Here is a 26,542-nt window from a genome sequence, read left to right on the forward strand (position 1 = left end):
AGCATTATCACACCTTACAAATTAACAGTATTTCTGAACATTATCAAATTTCCATCAGTATTCAAATCTCTTCCATGGTATCATAAAATATTTTCTTGTTGCGGTATATTTGAATCAGGATCCATAGAAAGTCTGTATATGTGGTTTGTTGATATGTCTCTTAAGATTCTTTTAATTTGTAGTTTCTCCTTCCATCTCTTTTTTTATTGTCTTTCAAAACAATGTATTTATAGTTTAAAAAACAAGTTGTTTGTCCTGTAGAGATTCCCAGAGCCTCAATTTTGCTGGCTGCATGCCTAGGTATCTTGTCAATGGTCTTCTGTCCTCCTGTAGTTCCTGTAAGAGTCTGATCTGCTCTGTAATGGAGGATGCTGGGTACGTTCATCCTCCAGGGGTGCGTGATATCTGGTGGTCTCTCTTTTTGCGATGTAAGCAGCTATTGATAATCTTTGCTATGATCTATCAATTCATTAGTGATTGCAAAGAGGAGATACTCTAATTCCGTCGTTTCTTCTTCAATTATTAGCTGAATAACTCTATCAAGAGAAACTATTTGGTTACCCTGAGGATCAGTTCCTATGAAAGGCAGGACAAATATTTCATTCTGTCCCTTTATTTACCACTTTTAAAACAATGAGTTCTTTCACTGGCATTCCCCCCAAAATGTTTTTTGTTTGTTTGTTTTGTTTTATTGAGTTCATACTAGTTTATAACATTGTGAAATTTCAGTTCTACATTATTACTTGTCAGTCACCATATAACTGTGCCCCTTCACCCCTTGTGCCCACCCCTCAACCCTCTCCCCCTCTGGTAACCACTAAACTGTTCTCTTTCTGCATGTGTTAGTTTATCTTCCACATATGAGTGAAATCATATGGGGTTTGTCTTTCTCTGTCTGGCTTATTTCGCTTAACATAGTACCCTCAACGTCCATCCATATTGTTGCAAATGGGACAATTTTGTCTTTTTATGGCTGAGTAGTATTCCATTGTATATACGTATATACCACATCTTCTTTATCCATTCTTCACTCGATGGGCACTTGGGTTGCTTCCACATCTTGGCTATTGTGAACAGTGCTGCAATGAACCTAGGGGTACGTAAGTCTCTTTTAATTGTTGATTTCAAGTTCTTTGGATAGATACCCAGTAGTGGGATAGCTGGGTCATATGGTATTTCTATTTTTAATTTTTTGAGGAATCTCCGTAGTATTTTCCATAGTGGCTGCATCCGTTTGCATTCCCACCAGCAGTGTAGGAGGGTTCCCTTTTTTCCACACCCTCTCCAACACTTGTTAGTTTTTGTCTTGGTGATTATAGCCATTCTAACAGGTGTAAGGTGGTATCTTAGTGTAGTTTTTATTTGTGTTTCCCTGAGGATTAGTGATGTTGAACATCTTTTCGTGTGCCTGTTGGCCATCTGTATATCTTCTTTGGAATAATGTCTGTTCATATCCTCTGCCCGTTTTTTGATCAGGTTGTTTGTTTTTTTTGTTGTTGAATTGTGTGAGGTGGTTTTTCTTAAGTATCATCATGGACTCATGGATTTAAGTATAGTTGATGAATTTAAATTTATTGATGGTATAATTCCTGTTGAAGCTCAACTTGTCTCCTTTTGGTAAGTGGGAGCCTCCTCCAGTGGGCTCTTGAGTTCTTTCAACATGACCCTACAGTCTCTGTTAGTGTCTTGACTTTCCGATGAGACAAGATACCCAAGGTTCGGCTTGGATCTGGATCTGGAATCAATCATTTCTCCAAGGAGCCGTGATTCCTTCTAGTGAGAAATGGTATTTAGTAATCTGAATGCTAGTGTGCTCATTGGTAAAGACAGGACTAAGACACTTATATACTTTTTTAAAGATAAAATACATGGTGAGCTCATAGTAACATGTCTGATTCAAAGCCAGGACAAAAAGTTGTCATATAAGCTCACCTATCTTAAATCTTTATCTCCTTTTTCTGTAAATCCCAGTTCTCAGTAACCCCATCGTAATTTCTCGACTTCATCCCATGCTACATACATGCCAGCCTCAGAAAAACAACATTACCACAAAGAACCTGATTACTGAACACATTGTAAGATATTTTTATTGCAGTTCTGTTTGTCTTTATGGCATATCCCACCAGGATGTGCAAAATAGTGTTTCAAAATCACTTGGGATAGTGCTCTCTGTGTCACTCTGCCTCTAACTGGATTCACTGGTGCAATTATTTTATTTTACTTACAATTGTTAGGCATGGCTCTTTTGTTTAGTTTTCTTTTAAAATTATGTATAACTATAACCATGGCTCTAACTGGATACACAGGTTATTTATTTCATTTACATGCCATTTTTAGGGATTTTATTTAACTGTGTGTTATAATTACATATATTTACATGATTCCCAAGTCAGATCTACAAAGTGGATATTCAAAGAAGTATAAATTCTGTCCCTTTCCTCCCTATTTTCCTCTAATATATGTAGCATTTATTTTATGGTTCATTCTTCCATTGTTTAATATGAGCACATACTCCAACCCCTCTCCATTCGTAAGAATAGTAAACTAAACACACTTTTATTTGCTTCACTTTTCTCACTTAACTGTATATCCTGTTGACCACTATGTCATATCATCATGTTTTTACACACACACGTGTGTGTGTGTGACTTTTAGTAATTAGAAAGATGTATGTTTTTGTTGTAGTCCCCTCTGTGCCTGCCCAACTTTTAAAAATTTCAGTCCATTGTCTATTGGTTTCCTACTATGACATTGAAATTAGCTAAGTAACCTCTTCTCTGACTTTTTTGCTCTCTTCTTGAACAATTGACTTGAACTAATGTCTTTATACCCTCAATTCTTATTACTAACTATAAGGCAAGCAGACCTACCTCTGCTCTCTGAAAACTTTCCTCTTTCTCCCGCCATTTTTGGACAGATGTGCTATGTCCAGCTTGTCAGAATAGAGCCAATAAGGATGCCACCTGTCACCCTTATAGCATCAGAGAGGTAGTTATACAAGGAAATACTTGCTTGAGTGTCACCTCTCTGCTTATTATGGGTGTCTGCAGCTTGTTCTCCCTGCATGGGAATCTCCCACCTTTTGTGAGGACCTGTAGGCCATTCCTGGGTTTTTCTGGGCTCTGACTCATCAGAGGCCCCTTTCCCTTCCCTCCGTTTCCTCGCACCCAGATGCTGCTGGCAGTTTCTCTCCACCAGCTCTGATTTGGGTGTTCATGGGGAGATCTCACCTCTTGGTTTCGCTGGGGATGTTGTCTGTGGGTTTTGGCTTTACTGTCCTAGTTGCTTTCTCTCTTTTTATGAGAGAACTCAAGGAGAGTCAGAAACTGTTTCACCAACTTCACATAATCCTCCAATGGCTGCAGATTTTATCAAAAAGTTTTAAATTGAAGAACTATTCATAAATATTCAGTATCTCTTAGGGTCATGTAGCACTTTAATTTGGGTAATTCTCTAGCAGTCCTGGCAGACAAATATAGACAAATGGTAGTTTTCACAGGCTCAGGTAGAAATTTGCTTTTTTAGTAAAGAAATAATCATACATTATGGAAAAATAAAACTTAGTTGTTCTGTTGAAAACAAAATGTTTCTTTTTTTCCTTGGAAGTGAATAGCAGACCACTTTTCATGATGCACATGTAATTTGCTATATGAAGTTTAAATGTTGAGAATTTGATACTTGTGGACATCAAAGCCTAGATTTAAAAAATTGACTTCCTGCAATGTGAAATATCTATTTATAAAGTAGCATGGGAAATCTTTGATCTCCTGAAGGCATTGCCTCTACCGCTATGATTCTCATGCTCTATGTTCTTCCATGTTTAAATAGGTGAGTAAAAGGTACTGTTCACCTTCACAAAAGAGTAGACTGACAGAAAAAGTTTTCTTTATTCTGTAAATGAGGATGTAAAGGCTCAAAGAAGTGTAATATTTTCCCAGAGTTATGCAGACAGCAAATAGCAGAGCCCAGAGTCAAATGCGAGTGCCAAGTGGAACAACGATCGAGAAGCATTGTGCCAGACCACGCAGCACCATTTTCAATACAAGAAGGGATTCTAACCATTACCATTGAGGAAGAAAACTTAGACTTTTAATTTGCTTAAAGGATAGTGAAAAGAGGAGGGGGGAGGAGAAGATAGTTGAAAGTCTTAAATAGTCTAAACATTGCAATTCAATAGATCTAATTTTTTTTACTTCTAAGTTTTATAAGCTATAATTCAGAGAGGCACCAAGGTGGGATCTGCCCACCTCTGGATTGAAAAAGAAACACAGAATCATGGCTATTTTAGGTATCTGTCAGGCTGTAATTACCTCTTTGCTCAGAGAAATCTTTATGTAAGATTAATGTAGATTGGCATTTCTTTGGTTTAAAGGAACATTTTCAGTCATCCTTTTAAAAGAATGATACTTACTAGTGATGGTTATTTCAATGTTTTGATAGAGGGAAAATGTTCCCAGCATGGCCTTGACATGGGCGATTTGACTTTTAATTTGCTCTGTTTCTTATTAACTTGCAAGCTCCCAATACCTCGAGTTTTCTTCTCCCACTCCTTCTTGTTTAGAACTTGTAGAATGACATTTATTTAAACTTTGCAAGTTTGTATACCTTTCACAAAAAGTTTACCCAAATTATGACCACTAAGACGTGGGATTGAACTGACAATTTATAGAGAGAATACCAGTTTTTCATCATTAAGCACTTGTTCGCCATCTTAGGTTGGGCTCCCAGAAGGTGACCCTGAGATGGGGATCCATGTGCAAGTGACTTAATGGGAAGAGCTCCCAGGAAAAATGACTAGGCGAGTGAGGAAGTGGGACCTGGAAGAAAAGGAGACCAAACAAAGATGCCCTATCAGGCAAAATCCCAGGTGGATAACTTTGGCTCAATACCCAGAAGAGTTCTGGATATCTTCTAGATCACACCTGATAGTCGTCCCATCAAAGTCAGGGAGATGGAGCATTTGCAGTCCTCCTCCACTGCCGGACAGTCACTGGAGAATGTAAATTCCCTGGCACTTCTACCTCACCGTGTCCCCTCCATGTTCTCAGGCAATGGCCGACTCAGTAGCCTAAGGGTATTTCTTGGACAAAGAGTCAAGTTCAGGTGCTAGATGATGGGAGTGAAAGCCCTTGAGATCAGCCTCTCTGCTGTGTACCGATGACCTCTGGTGCTTTCACTCTGCTCCTGACACTTGCTTTATTCCTGCTGCTTCCATCAACACATCCTGGAGTCCCCAAGGACATCCTAAGTAGATAAAAATGCATATGAAGTGCAAGTTTTGTTGTGTTTTCTAGAAACACATCAAATCATGTATTGGAGACCACTTGTACCTAATCCACCATGTGTTTCTAGCCCAACATTCCACATTCACTGACAATTATCTTAGAAAGAGGACTTGAGATGAATTAATTTAACTAGAAAAAAAATCTCCTATAAAAAGAAAGCCATGCTTTTCTGATCTTTACCTCAGATCATAAATATGCAACCCAAATAGCCTGAGTGTTATGACTAAGGTGATAGATCACCAACCACTTGAATGCCATTTGAAAGAATGAGTGTTTTTTTAAAGAAATGATCCTTTCCCTTAAGACTATATCTATGCAGAAGAGAGCCAAATGCAAGGAAGATGTCTGAGTCCAGGCACTTTCCTGGGTGCTTGACATATTTAATCAGCATAGCATTTCTCTGAGGCGAGCATTGTTACTGCCATTTTAGAGGTGAGGAAACCAAGATTCAGAGAAATTAAATGTATTCATTCAGTAAATACTAGGCACCCAAGGTGTGCTAGGCATGGTGGTAGGTGCTGGTTATGGAGTGGCAAACAACATGGACCTGGTCCCTTCCCTCCTTGAGCGTATGGTCTAGTGAGGAAGATGGACAGCGAGAGGTGAAACAAGCAAATACATAGATAGTTACAAATTATGGTAAGTGCCATGAAGGAAAAGACCAGGCTCTGTAAGGGAGAATGATAGCGTAGGAGTAGGAGACACAGGGAAATCCTCAGTGAGGAGGTGACATTTAAGTTGTGACTGAGAGGATGGGAAAAGTCAACCAGGCAAAGGGTAAAGTGAGAGAAAGAGCTTAGAGTGTTTGGGGAAGAGAAATAGGGGAAGTGTGGGAATGTCCTTGGCCGGCAAAGGGGATAGTGGTGTGAAAAGACCAGAGAGAGACAAGAACTGGGTGATGGAGGGTCTTCTAGAATAGCAGTTGGCACATTGTGGGCCACGGGCCAAATCTGGCCCATTGCCTGTTTTTGTAAATCAAGTTTTACTGGAACACAGCCATGCTCATGCATTTACATATTGTCTGTGGCTACTTTTGTATCACAACTGCAGAGCCGAGTAGTAGCAAGAGACCACCTGACCCACAAAGCCTAGAATATTTACTGTCTGGCCCTTTACAGAAAAAATACGCTGACCCCTGGGCATGAAAAGAAGTCTGGATTTCATTCTAGGAAAGAGAGGGAACCGTTGGCGGGTGTTAAGCAGTTGAATAAAATAATTCACCTTGGATTTTAAAAACATCACCCTGGCTGCATTGCATGGAAAATGGAATACGGGAGACAAGTGGAAACGGAAGCCATTAGAAGTTCTTAAAAGAGTCCAGGTAAGAAACAGCAGCTAGAGGACTGGACCGGAGTAGTCCTGGGGATAGAGAAAAGTGTGTCATGGAGAATCGGTAGGACTTGGTGGTGTATTTGATATGGAGATTGAGAGACAGTGAGGAATGGAGGGTAACTCCCACATTTCTAGCTTGAGCTCTGGATGGATGATGATGCCAGTCAATGACGTGAGCCAACTGGCCCTGGCAGAAATAACTTAGGTGAGTGAATAAGTTGGAGTCGCTCAGAGTTCTTTGTTATGAAGTCATGGAGCCTGTGTTGGAGGCCAGTCGTCATGCTTTCCCAATACACGATGTGGCCTCCCATAGGAATCAGCACATGGGGTTAACTCTCAATTGAATTAGGGCCTTTGACACAAAACCACCAACAAGAGGTTTTTTCACTGCCAATGTTTGGGGCAGTTGTATAATCAAGCCACAAAGAAATGGTCAAAGTGATCTGTTTTAGGCAGATATGCCTGTAATTGTGTAGCCTTCTCTTTACATTTGACAAGGTTTGTATATAATTGATATTATGCGTAAGCATGAGCTAATTTTGAACTTCATCTTTTTAAAAAAACCATTTCAGACAATTGATTAAAAGTTTTCAAATGTGAATTAAATAAATATCCACATACATTATGCAAAGAGCATCTTTGGGGACATACAGGATAGGGTTCAAAATAGTTGTGGAGCTCTTCCTGTCACTATAACATATATTTTGTCTCTGGCAGCTGTGGGGGACCCACTCACCAACATTTCTCGAGTCCTGATTTGAAATCAGGAGATTCTAGGACTGTGCTTAGCCGTAGACTGGATGCGAGTGGCTCTGAGGGCACAAGCCTGAACAAGACCTCCCACATCTGGTTCCTCTTCCCATCTCGGTAGCTGAGAGGGCAGCAAGGGGCTTCTCCTGGCGGCCTCACTACTCAGGCAAAATGGAATCTCAAGCCCCAGACACCCCAACCCAAGTCTTCTTAGGGAGAAGACCTGGCCCAGGGTGGAATCTGGTACAACATGGAAGCAGGAGGACGAGCCAGCTAGCCACTCCAAATCCAAGCTCAGAGTACTACTTGCATTTAATCATTTTCTGGGGATCTGTATGGAGGGCTTTTATTTCCCCTTCTTTAAATGAATAGCAATTCATCTACATGGAGAAACTGCACTGAATAAGAGCAAAGCACGTGAAGAGTGAGTTATTAACTATGCAAATTGACTGCTTCACCTGTTCTGTTCGGACTTCCCCTAACAGTTTTATCGGGCGTTTGTTTAAAGACATATTTATATAATACATTACATGAGTTTCAGTGGAGCCATTAATATCTCATTTGGGCAAAGAAAATGCATTTTTTAAATGAACCCCCAATGTGTGTTTGTATAATTGTGTCTCATGGTAATTTTAATGTTGCGCCTTTGCATCAAATATGAAAAATAAGACTTTACAATATTATTAAAATCATATTCACACAGTAATAGTCTCCTACCATATTCGTATATTTCCTGCTAATCCCTTACCATTGTTTCCAACATATTATGATCCTTTCAGACCTTGTTCTGTTTTATTTCATACTGTTTTGCTATGCATAGTATTTTGTATTATGCATCAGGTGATTTTGAAAACTCTCACTCTTTAACTCAGTTTTTGTATTTGCCTTTTCTTATCCCCTCACCACCCTACAGGACTTTTTTTCTGTTTTACCTAGATGAATATTCGTCCTTCTTAGACATTAATGAAACTCAAGGAAACAAATACTCAGTGTAAGAGACAAAAATGCGTTCGCATTTTGAAAAGATTTTTGCATATATTTTTATTTGCATCCTTTTTAATTCACTCCGGTTCTGGACGTGAGGTTAAGCTTCCGTTTGGTGGCAGGAGTGAAAAATATAGGGTGATTAAAAATGGAAATCACCAACCTCCACCCTCTCTGTTCTTCATAGCCTTGAAAGTAGAAAGAATAAAAGGCAATGATAGTACGAAAACAATATCCTGTTATTATTTTAGGGGGTGTACAGAGAAACGATCTAGGCTACGCTCTTGGGCTCTGTAGGAAGGAAGCTATTCCACAACTTCTATCTGTTTGCTTGTTTTTAACCCCAAAGGATATCTGCTTTTGAAAAGTAATCTTTATATGATTCTTCATGTCATAACTCAATAGCTTTTGTGACTGAGACGCTTTCTTTTTTCATCTAGTCAGCCCAATTTCAGACTATGAACCCTATTTCCGCAAAGCAGAAGGGTCTCGGAATTCAGTTGCAGTTAGTGTGGTCCGAGTTCATCTTGAAAGCAGTATTTCCCAATATACAGGAAAAGAGAATGTCTCTCCGCCTTGCCATGGATAAATTATAGCCATTGATTAATTTATAAATGGTTTTCTGAGGTTGAGGCTAAATTCAAACATGGAAGGCACACTTCAAAAATTTAGTATAAATCCTACATCCTCTTTCCTTCAATGAAAATATTATCATGGTTGACTGAAAACCTGTCAACTCTCAGAGAGGATTAGGGCATTGCTAGGTTTTCTGAGATTTGGACGTTGTTTCAGGGTAGCTGTGTTTGAGCTATGTGCCTATTCTTCCTTACCCTGCTTTTTCCTCTTGGTAGGAAGTACGTTCTGTCCTGGAGCTGTTTACACGCAGTCTCTGTATGTGCCGTCTTTGAATTACAGCTTCTTCAACAGCATCATTTTTTTCCTTGCCAACATTAAAAATGGTATTTCTCTATTTTACGCTTGCCCCCTTCCCCCTAATATATATATGAAAGTTGTCAACTGGAATGAGAGTTCAGAGACTTTACCATTGCCTTACTGTAAATGTTCAATTACAAGTTCAATCCCAGTAGAGCTACGCATAGTTCCAGTTTGGATATACGTTAATTGGGAGGCATGGTTAACCCCCAGGAACACCAGGGAGCCCCAGCTACTTCTGGCACCAGAACAACATTGTATGTAGGTTCCGTTTCGCTAATTCCATCTGTGCCTTTTACCTTTTCATTCTTGGACACCATTCGTAATGTGAGGCCTCTGGACACAAGTTTCCTCTAAATCATTCTTATATCTCCCTTCCTCTTCATCACCATTTCTACATCTTTAGTTTAAGCCATCATTCCATCTCACCTAGGATATGGCAATAGCTTTGTCACTGAGTCACCTTCTGTCCACACCCCTGACGCTTGCCTGTACTGTTGGCTGGATGAAGTTTTTAAATAAAACTAATTGTATCAGTCCCCAGCTTAAAGAAGCCGCCTCAGGGTCACTGTCATCTGAGACAATAGGCACATTCCTTACATAGATTCCAGACCCTCTGTGATCAGGCCCACACTCCTGGTCAGCCTTATACCCTGCCTGTCCTCTGATATGGCATTGCCAAATGACCAGCAGCCCCCAAGTGTGCCATGTTCTCTCCTACCTTGTTATTCCCACTGCTTGAAATTTCCTTCATTTCCTTGCCCACCTGGTAAACTCTTCCTCTATCCCTCAAGACTAGTTGAAGCATCTCCTACTTGGCAAATGCTTCCCTGAGTGTAACTTTCCTCACATATACCCTAGGAAGAGATGGCTCCTTCATGCCACCGTGTACCTATATATGCTTCTCCATGGCACCTTCATTGTGATTATGTTTATCTGTAGGCCTAGACTGTGGGCTTCTTGAGGACAGGAAACCTGTTATGTTCTTCATATCCCTGTAGCCTAGCATGGTCCCAGGTACCTAATGTTTATTGAATGAAAAGAAAAAGTGAATGAATGAATGAGATCCAAACTAGGCTGGGTGGTTTTGAACATATTTATTCTTGTGTTTGACTTCATTCTTAAAAAATTAATGGGTTTCTTTATAAATTCTAATAGTGACAACAGGCATTCTAGAGCTTTCCTTGCTCTATGACACCCACTAAAAACACAAATTCCACTCCTACGTTTAAATTTTCACCTGTAACTCCACTGGATTTCCCATGCACGGGATAATTCCTGCCAGGGACTACCCATTGACAGCATCCTCTCCCTCTGTAGTAACTCCATTACTGAAGAGTGGTTCTCACCAGGATTCTCTGCATCAGCAAGGTCTCCGTCAGCTCTCCCCAGTCTTCCTTTCCAGCCTTCTCTCTCTCAAGAGCCACCCACCCATCTTGTGTCCTAGTTATGCTTGGAAATGCACCGTTCCCTAACAGAACCCAAAGCATTGCTGCCTGTAGAACTGTTTTCACCTTACTGCTCCTGGAAACCACTTGTCTTGTCAAGCTCTTACCCATCCATCAAGATGCAACCCAAAAGGTGCCTTCTCTGTGGTTCTCCACCAATTGCCCTCCTATGTCCCACAAGTCGAAGATGCTCTTTTTCCATTCTGTGTTTCCAAGACATCTGCAGTAGCTCTGCTTTACAGCTGTCAAATCCTGTCCTGCCAGGTGAGGCGGACAAACTGCTTAGCCTCTCTGCGCCACAGTTTAGTGAACTGCCAAATGGAGCAAGTGATGCTTACCTGTCAGGGGCATTAGGGAGATTAAAAGAAAGAAGATGGGACCATGCTTTGGAGCTTGTAAAGACAAACACACAACCGAGGCCTAGTGCAGTCAGTGATGAATAATAAATGCAAGCTGACATAGCTCTGATGACTTGAACTTGAATGGTTTCTGATGCTCCCTTATCATCTCCCACATGGACCATACTGGTTGGGACACACACCCCGGACAAGAGACTGTGTCATGTGGTTTGACAAGGTCTGAGAGAGAGTGATTGTCAGACCCGTGAGACTGAATTCCAGCCTGGAAAGCTGCCGACCTGGATAAGTGTCAAGATGCTGCTTTAGAAACCTGCTTTGCAAACTGGCGCCCTCCCAGGCTTCTCCCAGTCACAGCTGAGAGCAATCTAGAGCGTTGTATCAGCTCCGGCAGGAGTTATTCTCAGGCCCTCGGGGATGGTGAGCTCAGACAATAGCTCTGAGAACTTGCAGCATGCATGATGGGGGCAGAGAAATTCTTCATGTGTCAGTGAAATGAGCCAACACCATCATCACTGGGCTAGACTCTCCTCCATATCTTCTGGAATATTCTCCCTCAGGGCTCTGGGGACAGGAATTAATAATAAGAAAAACAGTTTAACAGCAACAGCAGGCACCACCATTTATGAAGCTGTATGGGTCAGGGCAGTGTGCGATGCATCTCTCATACCTCATACCTTATCCTACTTAATCCTGCCACTCGTGACCCAGATTCCGCCCCAGAGTTGAGCCTGCGACTGGGTCTGTAGCAGGAGTGGATGCTTTGGTAAATGAAGATTTTTTTTTTTTTTTTTTACTTCTGGCGCCTGGGCTCAAAGTATTTTAATTCCTACAGCCTCTGTATCTTTATCTCTAAGTGGGAATAATAACAACTAATTCCTAACACACTTGAAGGAGTACATGAGAGATATTGGATGTGAAGTGCTTTACACAGTCCCTAGCATACAGTGGGTGTAATATAAATGGTCACTTATACGGGTAGTTTCTCTGAGAATGTCGCTGGTTGGCCCCACGTAGATCCTGACCATCCTTTACTCCTATCTGGGTTGAAACCTTGTGCAGAGTAGCCTTCTGATAAAAAATGGTCCAGGCCATGTGACTCCAAGCGACCTGTTTCTCTCTTTTCCCAATTTGTTCCCTCTTTTCTTTAAGGAGAGGGAGTCTTTCCTCCCACCTGCCCCTGCAGAGCTGTCCCTGGATGTTGCAAGGTTGCCATGGACTCCAGTAGGCCTTCAGGTGATGGAGTCATCTGGGAAGACTTCAGAGGCCTGATTCCTGGGGAGTGTTCTGAAGAAAGAGGGTGGGGTATCATTTGTTGTCGAAGAAAAGGTCGCAGGAAGCTTTAGGTGAAGGACATTGAACAGAACAGTTTGATTAATGTAGGGGACCCATCAACTGAAAGGGTGAGCAGCTTTGGGTCTCTAGAAGAAACCAGTGTACTTTGAGGTGCAGTCCAGTTTCTCCATGTTCTGGATGGAAGACAGACAGCCAGCAGTGTAAGGGGCTCACCCAGGTCCACTGCCAGCCAGCTGGGGCATCCTCTGCTCAAATGCCCAAGTCCCAGGTGATCCCATGGAATAGCAACCCCAGATGGGCAGGGATTCTTTTCTGCTTTGTTCACTGGTGTATCCATATAGCCTAGAATAGTCTTTGCCACATAGTAGGGGCTTGTCAAACACACGTTGAATGAATTCCAGTGGTCTTTAAAGTTGAAATGTAAGTGAGGTTAAGTGGAGAGCTACTAGGGGTATGTCCTACGGGGGGAAAAAGATTAGGACTCTTGAATCTGAGATGCAGTTGGAAATCATCATAGTATTTTGAGAAGGGAAGTGGTGTGTTCAACCTAATACCTCAGTAAGATGGTTCAGATTGCTTCCAAATAGACCCGAGAGAAAGGAGACAAGAGGTATTCCACTTCTTGATAAAGTTATTTTCCCCAAATATGGTTATTGAATGCATTAATTTGAAAAACGGTTCATGTATTGGTTGTCGCGAAAGCCACAGCTTCTCATCATCATCTCACCTGACAAAGTCAAACATATCCACGGAGCGCAAGATAGGACTTTAACTTCTCTCACCGTAAACTGCAGCAAGCTGATGTTCAGCCCTGCCTTCGGAAATGTCCAGTTTAAAACAAGAGCTGCAAGCACTGGCCTTTGCACACTAACTCTCCTAGAGCGCGTAGTATCACTGTCTGCCCCTGGGACCAGGCATTTACAGTTGCCTGGGGAGAATATTCTCAGCGGGTGTTAAAAACACAGAGCACACTGATGGAAGTGAAGGCAGTAGCCATGTCAACAAGATGGAGAGGATGCTTTTAGCAAAATGGATGTAAAATCTAGAAATTTCCTGGACAAGAGCAAGAGGGGGGAAAACATCTGGCAGTCACTCTACCTCCTACAGAGCTGTGTGGCTAGGTAGATGAAGTTCATTAAACACCATGGCCAAGAAGTACTTCTCTGTAACGCTTGCTTCTTTGAATTATTTTCTCTCCCTTCCCTCCCTCAGTCCCTGCTCTCATCCACCCACTGGGATTTTTTTTTTTTTTTTTTGGCAGTCTTCAAGGAAAAATAATGAAAAGAAAAAGAACTAGAATTTACATAATACCTTTCTTGCAAGATACTAAAAGCAGTTCACCCATCTATAATTTGTCCTCTCACAATCCTCTGAACAGGCCTGTTATTATTATTATTATCATCATCATCATTATTTCCATTTTGCAGTTATATCGCTTGCTGCTGGGACTTTTAGCTAACACCTCATTTCTTGAACAATTTTAGCCCCTCAGCGTGTGTGTAAAAAAGGCTTCAACTGCCACCTCCCATTTGTGATTGTGCCACATAGTCCGTTGCAGTCTCTGGGCTCCTGTTTCATTTTATCGTTTAAAAGTATATTAAATCCCTGTTTAAATTGTGAGAGCACTGCAGGACTGGTGAAAGGAAGGTGAACTATGTGCTGAAAGGGAGCAGAATCAAACATAAATACCTTCTGAACTAAGAGGGAAATGGAAAGCAACTGTCAAGGCAAATTGATTTGAATTGCATAAGAATGTGATTTTTTTTTTAAAGAATTGACTCGGGATATGAACTATTCTTTCCAACAGCTTTAATTTGGCAGATGACACTGCCTGTCTCTTTCTAATCTCTTCCAGTCTTTCAGTCTCCAAATTTGTATTGGCTTCAAATTTTTTAATGTTTCAAAAATGTTTCCAGCTCACTGAATTCCTCTAGTCATCTCACATATGCCATGGCAGCAGTGTGTCCATGGGAATGACCCTGAAATGGCATAAGCCACTGGAAAATGGTCTCTTCTAATTGCCCCAACAATCAATTTCTTCCTTGGCCCACTACCTAATTTATGTTCGACTTGGAGAAATTTCGTTCATTAGACCAGATGTTGAATCTGACATTTTCCCCCTCGTTCTTCTCTTACTCATATCCAGTGTTAAACCAAATTCTCATTCTTCTCTCTGTATGCTACCTGCCCTACTATTAGATAAGAGCTGTATCAGTCAGCTATTGCTTCATAACAAATAACCACAAGATCTCAGTGGCTTATAACAACAAGCATTTTTTTTATTATTGTGGTAAAATGTATTTAACATAAAATTTGCCATTTTGACCACTTTTAAGTGTACTATTCAGAGGTGTTAATTACACTCACAATGTTGTGCAACCATCACCACCCCTGTTTCCAAACCTTTTTCATCACCCCCAACAGAAACTCTGTCCCTACTGAGCAAAAACTCTCCATTCGCCCCCTCCCAGCTCCTGGTAACCTCTAATCTACTTTCTGTCTCTATGAATCTGCCTATTCCAGATATTTCGTATAAGTGGAATCATACAATATTTGTCCTTTTGTGTCTGGGAACAAGTGTTTCTTCCTCATGCATCTGAAAACTGGTTGAGGTGGCTCTGCTGATCTTAGTTGGGCTTGCCTGGAAGCTGCAGGTGAGGTACAGGTCTCTCATCTTCTTTGGACAAGGGGGCTAGCTAGGATATGATATGCACATGGTGATACAAAGCATGAAAGGGCAAGCAGGAGCATACAGGGCCTCTGAAAGAGTAGGCTCTGATCTGGCACACTGTCACTTCTGTACCTCTTCCATTGACCAAAGCAAGTCATTGGCCAAGCCCAAAGTCTAGGGTCAGGTAAGTGAACACCACCACTTTCTAACCATACGACGTTATTAAAAGTGCTGTCACCTTTCTGAGCCTCATTTCCTTCTGAGCCTTGTCTCCTAAGTGGAGACAGTAATATTACCTGCCTCCTAGGGTGTTGTGATCATTACTGAAATGCTCTACATTTACAGTATAAACTAGCAAGCAATATTATTGTCATTCTTAAAATGTAAAGACTAGAAAAGCAACGAAATCCATTAAAACTTTATCTTTGCTTTTCACTGAGGAAAGGAAGTTTAAGTTAGAAGAGGATGCTGGACACCTTCGTGGAAATTCAGAATGGGATTTAGAATTGCAGACTAAGGCCTCTTGGAATTTGATGGACTGGTAGCAGTCATTTTGTCCGTTGGTGTTTCCATTTGCTTTTAGCAATAGAACCCTTTCTTCAACAGAAACCTGAGCCATGATCCCAGTGCATAAAGCAGTGGAGGGTTTCTGGTTGGAAAGACACCGGGGTATCCAGGGCTCTTCCCACTGGCAAGTGTCCCTATCTCAGATGGGTTGCGTGGAGCACAGTTTGAAAACCACTAATTTAGTCCAAGCTCCCTCCTCTTCCAGATGAAAAAAGCGAAACCCAGTGGGGTGATGTGATTTGTCCCAAATCTATATGAGAAACAGAAGCCCCTTTTAAGTACTAATAGTGCTCCTCACACTTAGAAGTGTTACCAGGGCAGCCAGAATGCCACTCTGGTGCCTTCTGAGTTCTGTGCTTCTAGACTCATATCTGAGTTTCTAGAGAACAACTTAGCAATTAGGGACACAGCCTTTGGAGTCAGAAAGCACAGATCCATGCTCTGGTTCTGCCAGTTGCTGAACGAACGAACTGGGACCATTTAATTGATCTCTCTGGACCTCAGTTTCCTCGCCTCCAAAATGGGCATGACAATACCTTCTTTACAGAATTATTGCGAGGCTTGAATTAGGCAACACAAGTAATGTATGTAGTACAATGTTTGGCACGTGGTAATCGCTCAGACCATATTAGCCATTAATCTAGTTCACATTTTGTGATTGTTACTGTTGTTCAAAGTTTTTTCCAGTTTTGTATGTACTCAGGCCCTGGGGAATCCATTTGGGGAAATATTGGAAACAGCATTACATAAAATCTTTAGAAATCATCATATTATTTTAGAAAACTATAGTATGTCTTAATTTTAGGGATAAACTATTAAAAAAATTTTTCAAGAGAATGGGCTGCTCCAAAGTTTATATAGTGTAATTTCTTGTCCCTGAACACCATTTCTGTCTCTCTGTGCCTTCCAACAATCAGATCCAGCTGGCCAAACTGCCCACCTCCTTTTGAATAAGATAGAGATCACGCTGAAATTTTAGAGGAGGATCATCTTCGTGTTCCTTGGGAAAATGTCTCTAGATGAGCATCTAGAACAGCATTGTCCAACAGATCATTCTTTGATGATGGACTATGGCAGCCTGTACTTACTTGTGGCTGTTGAGCACTTAAAATGTAGCTAGTGCAACATAGGAACAGGATTTTAGTTTTATTTTATTTAGTGAATTTAAATTTAAATAGCCCCAGGTCTAGAAACTTCTTTGGATATTCTGAGCCAACAAGAATGCTCTTGGAAATTTTGACATTTGACCCTTTCAAATAACACATCCTTGACAACATAGACAGGCAAAAAGAGGACGGAAAGAATGCTTTCCTACTGGAAGTAGATCAAAGCAGCTGGAAATGAATGAGATGATGTGAATTAATCCTCTCCTTTCCCAACTCATCATGATGAGCTTGGACTGTGACCAACTGCTCACCAGGACGATGGGGCTCCCAATAATTTTGATACAGTTTTGTACTATTTAGTTTGGGCGAGTTGAATGTTACCTGCTCATACCTTCTTGCACCCCTCACTCAGCTGACAAAGCTTTAAGTACTTAAGTAACTTTAAAACATTCTTCTCTAACCCCTCCTTTGTGAGACATAAATTGATTGCTTATTCAACATAAAGTCTTTCAGTCATAATAGCACTTGTCTCCATATGTACTCAAGAAAATGTGTTTAGATGACAGCATGTATTGAGGGACTGCAAGTTGTTCCAATAGCCAGCAGAACAGAAGGAGCTCAGTCAGACACTAAGGGGAGTAAAAGAATAAAGTAAAGGAAGGCTATTGGAGTTCATAGAATTAAAGAGATACACACATCACAAGATTGGGATGGAGGGATAGAGCCCATTCAAACAGTCTTCACCTGAACACATGCGTACCCTATGACCTAGCAGTTCCACTCCTAAGTATACACCAAACAGAAATGAATACATATATTCACCAGAAGACATATACAAAACTATTAGTAGCAATACTATTCTTTACAGCCCCAAATTGAAAACCGCCCAAATGGCCATCAATGGTACATGGATAATGAACGTACCACCCACCGTTGGGTGGTACCTTCACACAAGGGCACATGATAATTTGGATGAATCTCAAACACAATGCTGAGTTAAAGAAGAAAGAAAAGTAAATAGTTCATGCTATGTCATTATATTGATATAATGTTCCAAATGGGCTCAAACTATTCTGTGGTGTTAGATGTCAGGATAATGGTTTTCCTTGAGGGGGCATATCTGACATAGCCCAGGGTTTCTCACTCTTGGCACTACTGACATGTTGAGCTGAAAATTCTTTGTTTTAGGGGGCTGTACTATGCATTGTAGGATGTTTAGCAGCATCCCTCTCTTCTACCCTCTAGGTGCTAGTAGCATCTCCCTCGTTGTGACATCCATAAATATCTCCAGACATTGCCAAATGCCCCCTGCAGGGCAAAATCATTCCCCATTGAGAATCACTGATGTATCCCAAATGCCTGACATCTGCTGACACTCAGTAAACACCTACTGAAGGAAGGAATGAGGCGAGAGCTATTTAGTATCATACGTGTATATAGAATAATTTAATTTTTATCTTGAGAGACCCTGCTGCCCTTTATAAATCTTAAATATAAGTACCAGTTTCATCCATCAGTTAAAGGTAAGTAGTTCAAAGACCAAAGACAACATTCATTCAGCAAAAAGTGAATCAAATGGACAAAAATTTAGGTCAAACCAAAACCAAATATCATACAAATAAAACTCTCTTAGCAGCAGTTTCCAAATTCAGAGTGCCTGACTTGAAATTTTACTGCAGAAGTTAAAAAAATACAGTAAGATAAAGGGCTTGAAATCAGACAATTTCATTAAAATGTTAATTTTGATAATCACTGCATCATTTATATGGACTTTAAGCTAGTAACCCAGTATTCTTCACAAAGAAAAGCACAGCCTAAGCCTTAAATACATTCAGTAAAATGTGAATTAGACTTTGTAAAGAATTCTAGCTTGTCCATAGGTTTATGTTCAAATCATTGGTTGTATGTAAGCTATTTAATTCTAAACCTAAAATTACAGTGTACTTTAATCCTTTCTCTGCAAAGTTCAAATATATACCCCACAATGGACTGCCAATTGTGCCCTCGAAATTCTTTGTAGCAAAGTATTTTTAGTCCTAGACTCTGATTGGGTCTTTTCTGCTCCCCTAAATTTATTAGTTCTTTTTCCCTTCCACCTCATCTCCAAAAGTCCCTACTTTGTGTTACAGTTGTGCTAACCTCACTTCCAGCAATTAGAGCACCCTTTTTCATGCTTTCACATGTGTTTGTATGGCACATTTTTTTTAAGCATGGTCCCCATTACAGTATTCTGGGGAGCCATTAGATCGGACACTTTCCCTTCCTTGATAAGGGAGACATGTTCAATATCAAAACCATTTGGCCCCTTTGATTGCCTGTTTTTTAAAAACAGTTTTCAAACCCTTCATGGACAGATGATGTTCCAGTTTTCTGTTGCCGCCCAAAAACTATAATGGCTTAATAAAATAATTTCTCATCTCTCATGATTCTGTGGGTTGACTGGGCTCATCCAGATGGTTCTCACTGGTATCTCTCATGTGGCTACAGTTAAATGACAGCTGGAGCTAGAACCTTATAAAGGCTTGTTTGGGCTGGGCGTCCAAGGTGGCTTCTTTACTCATGTGTTGTTGCCTGGACTTGCACAGCTGACACAGCTGTGGCTGGCCAGGCAAGTCTCCCTCTCTCCACACTGCTTCTCCGCATGGCAAGCTTCCTCACAACCTGGTGGTCACAAGGTTGTTGGACTTCTTACAGGGTAACTGGCTTCTCTCAGAGTGAACCCTCCAAGATACCCATGTAGACCTTGCAAGGCTTCTCAGATTCTTCTAACCAAGGTCTGGAAGTCATGAAATGTCACTTCCACAATATTCTATTTGTCAAAAGTAAGTCACAGAACTAGTTCAGACTCGAGGGAAGGAGACTACACAAAAGTATGAACAACAAAATGTGGTTCATTGAGGGCCATCTTTGGAGCCTCCATAGCACAGATGGAAAAAGATGAACAATGCAATCATCCAGTTTTTTAGGGTGAAATCTTTAACATATTGCTTAATAAGGATCTTTCCTTAAATTCTCTTCATTTTCCCTTTGGCTACCAAACTGGTGGTCTTTTTTTTTTTTTTTTTTTTGCTCAGCAGTGTAACCGCTCACTAAAGGGTAAAATGGTAGTGGAGTGGCAAAGACGTTGTAGACTTGGTAGAAGCTAAGCCAATGCTACTGGACAGCTCTTTGATCCATCTCCTCTCTGGCTTTGTTGCCCTGATGAGTATAGTGGCTTCATTATGCCCATTTTCTTCCTCAGCATCCTCTGAACATAACTGAGAAATGACAAGTAATGCCATTCCTCTTCTTTGTAGTTATCAAAGTTAAAGGCGAGGTTCAACAAAAATGGGTAGAGTTTTAATGTTTCATAAAGTCCATGACAGTTCACACAGCCTAAATGTGTTGACCTTGTTTGAACGCTTGCTCGTTTGCTGTCCGTTTCTATTCTCTCTAGCTGATGACTTCAGTACCTGTTAGGAATTGACACAGTGGATAATTACAATCTGTATTCAGAGTGTTGGAAAGGTCAACTATATAAAGCATTAAACCTCCATTCCAAGTAGTCCTGTGGCGACTTTCCAAAAAATGAAAAGCAACGTTATTTCCTCCAGCGTTGCCAGCAATTGACTAGGCTGACTCTGTGTTATGACTGGTTATCAGATCACAAAAATCTTAGTGTTCTTTTCACATCTCCAGGTTCAGGTAAGAAGAGAAAATAGAAGGCCTGCCAGTGGCTTCATAATACCCTAGGATTGCAGAAAGACTCTTCTGAGCAGAGTCGTTGGAGAAATGCTGTTAATCGGTTCTTATTTCCATCACAGTGGCTGTCCACCAGCAGAGAGTTTAAGGGCTGAGATGCACTAGCTTGCAGAAAAGGATTTTTTCTAATCTCTTTGAAGAACTCTGAAGTGCAAGAAGAAGAAAGAATCTTATGTGTGCATGTATTTACCTTAGAAGTGAGAGTTCAAATGCCCTTTCCCTGTGCCTTACCATTTTTCTTTCCAAATAAAAATGCTGTACATCCATCTTTTGAGTTATGTTAGAATGTCATTTTACAGTTTACAAAATCCTTTCATATATAGCTCTAGATTACCTCTTTATTTTGCCTTTTAAAAGCCTGACCTTTCAGCCTTCGTAGATTGATTCCTTACGTCCACTTTTGAAGTTTAAAATCTTATAGTTAACTTATTTGGACTTTTTTTTTAAACAAGACTCTTAAATTTTGACGTAAAATATCTTCCTATATATTTTACTTATTTTGTTTTGTTTTGTTTTGTTTTGTTTTGTTTTCCCAATATCTGAGGAAATCTCAATGCTGTTTGCAACTCTGTTAGATTCCTATCAATCTCTGAGTCGATCAAGGGTTCTATTTAGTTGGTCTAGAAGGGAAATATATGATAGTGCATGCCAATATGATTATATATTGCAATATTAAAATCGTGCAAATATAAAGTGGGAAAGTCAGTTAAAGAAAGGTGCCTGCTCTAGGAAAAAGAGAACACCAGCTTTAGTTTTATTATTGAAAGAGATTTTAATATCAAAAGCCTCATTCGAATCTGAGCTTCTTCCTGGCATCGCTTTGCTTGCTGCAACAGGGTCACATCCAGTGAAATTAAAAATGGGATGTGATGCCACAGTGTGACCTGCAACCACTGATGCTAGTTGTCCCCAACATGTTTCAAGAGACTCTCCATCGAAAAAGGCTAAGAGAAGACTTTTGTTAAAGAATTGAAGAGAGAGGACTTGAAGACAAATTAGATAGCAGTGGTTTAGGGTGGGTTAGACTCTATTTTCCTCTGCAGGTCGGCACTGTGATTCAGAGATTCAAATGATGTTTTTAACAAACTCAACCACTTAGAAAATATCGGCACTGCAATTTGAAATTATTCTTCAAAAGTAGAAAATTCACTTGGAATTTATTGTGAAATAATACTTCCCTAAATGTGCTTCTAACTGGATTTTTAAACGTGTGTAGCTGTTTTAGGCCTTCCTAAAAGAAGTCATCTGATTACTTGAATGTGGCATCTTCCATTCTCAGTTCTGATCTTCCTGTTGAGGCTATTTTAAAATGGCTTAGGTTTTTTTTCCCTCCTAGGACCTTAGGTTTAGAACTCTTATGGATGTAAAACATTATGATGTTACTTCGTTTTGTCTGGCAGATTATAATTAAATAATTATAGATGAGAGAAAACAGAAGGAAAGCATATGCCCAGTCCAGATGATCAATAACATATTGGAATATTTTATTTCAATTCAAATAACTTCATTTATTCATTAAATGGTAAAATCAAAATCAATCTAGGTTATGTTTCAGGCAATTTATAGAGAATTACGATAAACACAAAGACTTTAAATGCCATAAATATAATAGACATATTTTGAAAAATGGTTCCCATTTTCAAATTAACAATGTGTACTGAGCAATGCTTCTTCCTGATGTTCTTGACAAAAAAAAATATTCTGTGTGGAGTGAATTCATGGGTGGAAACTACTTTTGAAACACTTACAGTTTACTTGGTTACAAATCTTTCTTTGTTAGTGTGGCAGACAGAATCTGAGATGGCCCCAAATACTCCTTGCCTCCTAATATTCTTAGCTTTGTGTATTCCCCTCTCTTTTAGTATGAGTGGGACCTATGACTTTCCTCTAACCAATGGAATATGCCAAAGGTAATTGGATGTCACTTCCATGATTGTGTTACATACGATTGTAATATCCATCTTGCCAGCAGATTCGCTCCTTTGCTGGTTTTGGTGAAGCAAGTTGCCATGTTGGGGAGGCCCATGTGGCAAGGAACTAAGGGTGGCCTCTAGCCAACTTCCAGCAAGGAACTGAGGCCCTTGGTCCAACAGCCTAAAAAGGAATTTAATGCTGCCAAAAACCATGAAAGTGTGCTTGGAAGTGGATCCTTCCCAATCGAGCTTTTAGATGAGACCTCAGCCCTAGGCAACACTTTGCAGTCTCATGAGAGAACTCGAAAAAGATAACCAAGTTAAGCCATACTTATATTTCTGACTTGTAGAAACTATGAGATAACAAATGTATGTTGTTTTAAGCCACTAAGTTTGTGGTAATTTTTTATGCAACGCCAGATAACTAATAAAGCTAGCATCTGTGGTAGGGCAGAATAATGATCCCCCAAAGATGTCCACATCCTAATCCCCGGAGCTTGTGACTTTGCAGATGTGATTCAGTTAAGGATGGGGCAATTATCCTGGATTATCCAAGCGGACCCAGTGTAGTCACAAGGGTCCTTATAAGTGAAAGAGGAAGGCTGGAGAGCCAGGGAGAGATTTGAAGATGCTACATTGCTGGTCTTGAAGATGGAGGAAGGGGCCATGAACAGGAAGCCTCTAGAAGCTGGAACAGGTTCCAGAATGAACATAGCCCTGATGACACCTTGATTTTAGCCTAGTGAGGCCAATTGCAGACTTTTGACCTCCAGACTTGTAGGATAATAAGTATGTGCTGTTTTAAGCTGCTCAGTTTGCGGTAATTCATTACAGCAGCAACAGGAAGCCAATACAGTGTCTGTGTTTATTTCCTTAGCATCTAAGATGAATAGCAAGAGTCCTTCTCCAGGGGCTAGTCTGCTTCTAACAGACTGCACTGGAGCTGTGAATATCTGCTTCCCTTTCCAGAAATGAACAAATAAATATGGTGCTGTTGAGCATTGCTCAAGAGAAAATTAGCATTTTTCCCACAGTCTTGTGTGCCTATCCATTCTCCTGTCCACCCCACCCCCCACCTCATATCCTTCATTCTTGTGTTTACCTTTTTATTGTTTCTGCTTAGTGTCCTTTTTAAGCACTCACTGTCTTAGTCTAGGATTGTCTGGACACAAAGAATATGATTTATTCAAGTCAGTTTAAGTAAAGAGAAATTGGGGATAAGTGCAGCAAGTCACAGAGGGTAGACTCATAAAGCAACGGTGTTCTTTTCCCCCATTGCCCATTCATAACAGCCTTCCAAGGCCGGTTCTTCCTTAGCCCTCAGCAAAATCTCAGGCAGCCCCATAAATGTATTGAGCAGGTTCAGAAAAATTCTCTAGTCACTTGTATGCTTGTAAGTAGACAATTTGTAATCTGTGATTAAAACGTTCAATTGTCATGTAATAGTCAAAACTCCCAACTCCACAAAACTTCTCCCTTGCCCCATTGCTGGCCTGAGAAGCCTGCAGTGGGTTAAGGGGCATTCCCTGACATTCTTCTCTAGCTTTGGCTCCTTCCACATTGAAATGGGACCAGGACAGTGAGGTAAAAGGCAGGAAAGTTCTCACTTGATTGGCACCAATGTAATCCGGCGTGGAAGATATGAAGGTTGACTCTTTCCCTTGTGGGCACCTTTGTGGATTCCTGGAAGATTTCTCTGTTGGGTTGCTCCAACTGCAGCTCCCTTGAGTCAGACAGAACTCCATGGCTGGCTGTGTCCAACGCTTCTGAGCTTCTACATCTTTCTACTAAGGCCCTCTCGCCCCTGGAAGAAGCTCAGTTGAGCAAGATGCCTGCATTAAATGACCCAGGCCACCATTTGTATTGCATCTTCTATATATCGTCCGCAGGAATTGCACGCTGTGAGCCTGTGTCAGTGGAAGGACAGTCACTTTGTAAATATAGCCTCTGCTCTTTGGGCATGTGCCACTCCACCAGCCTCTCCCTGTTGCCTTTTTTTTTTTTTTTTTTAATTAAGTCATGAGTCAGGCCCTGAGTTGAATGAGGGGTTTTCAGCACCTCCTTTGAAAGTCCCGCAGCACCCTGCTTTGGCATGTAAGGGTGATTGGCAGCTGTTGGCATGAGGCCTCAGCTGAATCTGCCTCAATCGTCTAGCGTCCTTTAACAGATGAACACGTATGCCTCCGATCTTTTTTTCCTCCTAGGACTGAGTTAGGAATCCTAAGGGACTCAAAGCACTATGGAGTTAATTCTTCTTGTCTGGCAGGTGATAATTAAGTACTTACAGATGAAAGAAAACAGAAATAAAAGCCCATTCCCAGAACTGATGACAGATATCATGAGATTTTTTTGCATAAATTATTTTATTTCTAACAGAATGGTGAACAACTAGCCCTCAAGAATGGTGGGAACCAGGACTACTCAGGGGGCCTCTGGCGTCTGTAACTTTTACTCTTAGCCGTGAATGTGATTCGGCTTCCAACTCTCACCATCTGTGTCTTTTAGTTCTGATTCTGGAGAGAGGAAATCTGATTGGTTCACTCCAACATTCAGGTCCTATCAGCTGTGCCCAGACGATGAGGTCTGGGGTGCACTGCCTACAAAGGAGGGCTCTGGGAGCACATTTGGGCAGAACAGGCCAGGCAGGACAAACAGGCTCACTCCCAGGGCTGCCACACTCACAAATTCTTCAGTCAACGGGGCCATATCCCGTTTCTCATCTGCTGAATGTTTCTTGTTTCCTATAAACTAGGGGCACTTGAGTGCGAGCTAAGAAGCAGCCCTTTCCTTCTGTTTGTGTTGCTTTCTTTGTATTTGTTCCTCTTATGAAGAGACCTGCATGGGAAACAGTGGGAGCCTAGGGGTTGCGTTAAATCCACCAGGAGAGGGGTGGTTTGGTGCAGAGGGACGGGCCCCCAGAGATGGGAGGCTGGTTCTCCATTGTGTTGGTGAGCAAATTAGGGATTACTTTAGAAGTCTCCAAGAGCCACCTCCCCTTACATAGTTTATGAGTTTGCTGACATATGACTACCCCAAATTTCTTCATCCTCCTTCAAATTGTTTTTATATCACAGGTGCAGTGAGTTGAATTAATCAAATTCATAAATTTATGGTATAAATGATAATCATCAGAGACTCATGCAAGGCTCCTCTCTGACTTTATTTATTTATCCTCACACTCCCATCTCCTCCAAGAGAAACCCCTTCTAATATGTTTAGTGTGTATCCTGTCATGCATTCTTCCAAATGTGTGTTGCGGTTTTGTGCACATGTATTTTGAGCTTTTGTAAATGGTATCATGTTATATATCTCATCCTGTTTCTTACACTATGTTTTTAAGGTTCATCCAAGTAGTTAGTATGCACATCTAAACCTCTGCTTCTTCCTGCTGCATCATTCCATGATGCGTGTCCACACATTCACTTATCTACTCTCCTAGAGATGGACGCCCAACTTGCCTCCAATGCTTCACCTCCACACATTCCACTGTAGGGAACATCCTCATCCACGTTCCCTTAAAGGCTAGTGGCAGAATTTCTTTGTGATATAAACCACAATGGCTGGGTCATAGTGCTTGTGACACTGAAGTTTGTCTAGTGATACCAGATTGCACCCCTGAACTGCTCCACGTGTCTACACGCCCACCAGCAATGCACGATCCTTCATCTTACCCACTGAATTCTCGTTAGATTACACTGTTTCTCTGTGACTCCATCTAATGAGAATATTGGCTGTCTACTCCCGTTATTGGGGCCCTCTGCCAACCCTTGGCAACTGGGAACTTGTGGAAGCAGACAGGCCACTGTCAACAGTGTGCTGCCCTCCCCACCATCACCATCATTCTAAATGTTCTGATTCTTCCTTAAGTTCCTTGAGTTCTGGTCCTCCCTTCCCTCCTCCCTAGATTTCTCTTCTCCGCCTCCCCACTCCCTCCCTCAGGGCCCACACCCACCACTTGCTGTAGCAAGTCCGTAGAACATGGTCCAGCCCAGCCAGACATGAGTGATCCAAGCCGCAGGGCAGCTAGTGCTAGGAATGCTATTTGCAGTGGCTTCTCCAAAGGAACAGCCCTGCAACAGATCCCCTTCGCTTTATTCACTCGGACAATAAATCACAAAAACAGGTAACTAGTTACCACCTAAAGTAGAAAAAGTCAGTTC

At 41.1% G+C, this 26,542-nt stretch overlaps 1 protein-coding gene across 4 annotated transcripts in view; it reads left to right on the forward strand.

Moving 5' to 3' along the window:
- The window catches only part of FRMPD4 (FERM and PDZ domain containing 4), a 507,120-nt gene that overhangs the window by 436,059 nt on the left and 44,519 nt on the right, over positions 1 to 26,542 (forward strand). The window lies entirely within an intron of this gene.

Source organism: Equus asinus, chromosome X, assembly GCF_041296235.1.
Source record: "Equus asinus isolate D_3611 breed Donkey chromosome X, EquAss-T2T_v2, whole genome shotgun sequence".
Lineage (NCBI taxonomy): Eukaryota > Metazoa > Chordata > Mammalia > Perissodactyla > Equidae > Equus > Equus asinus.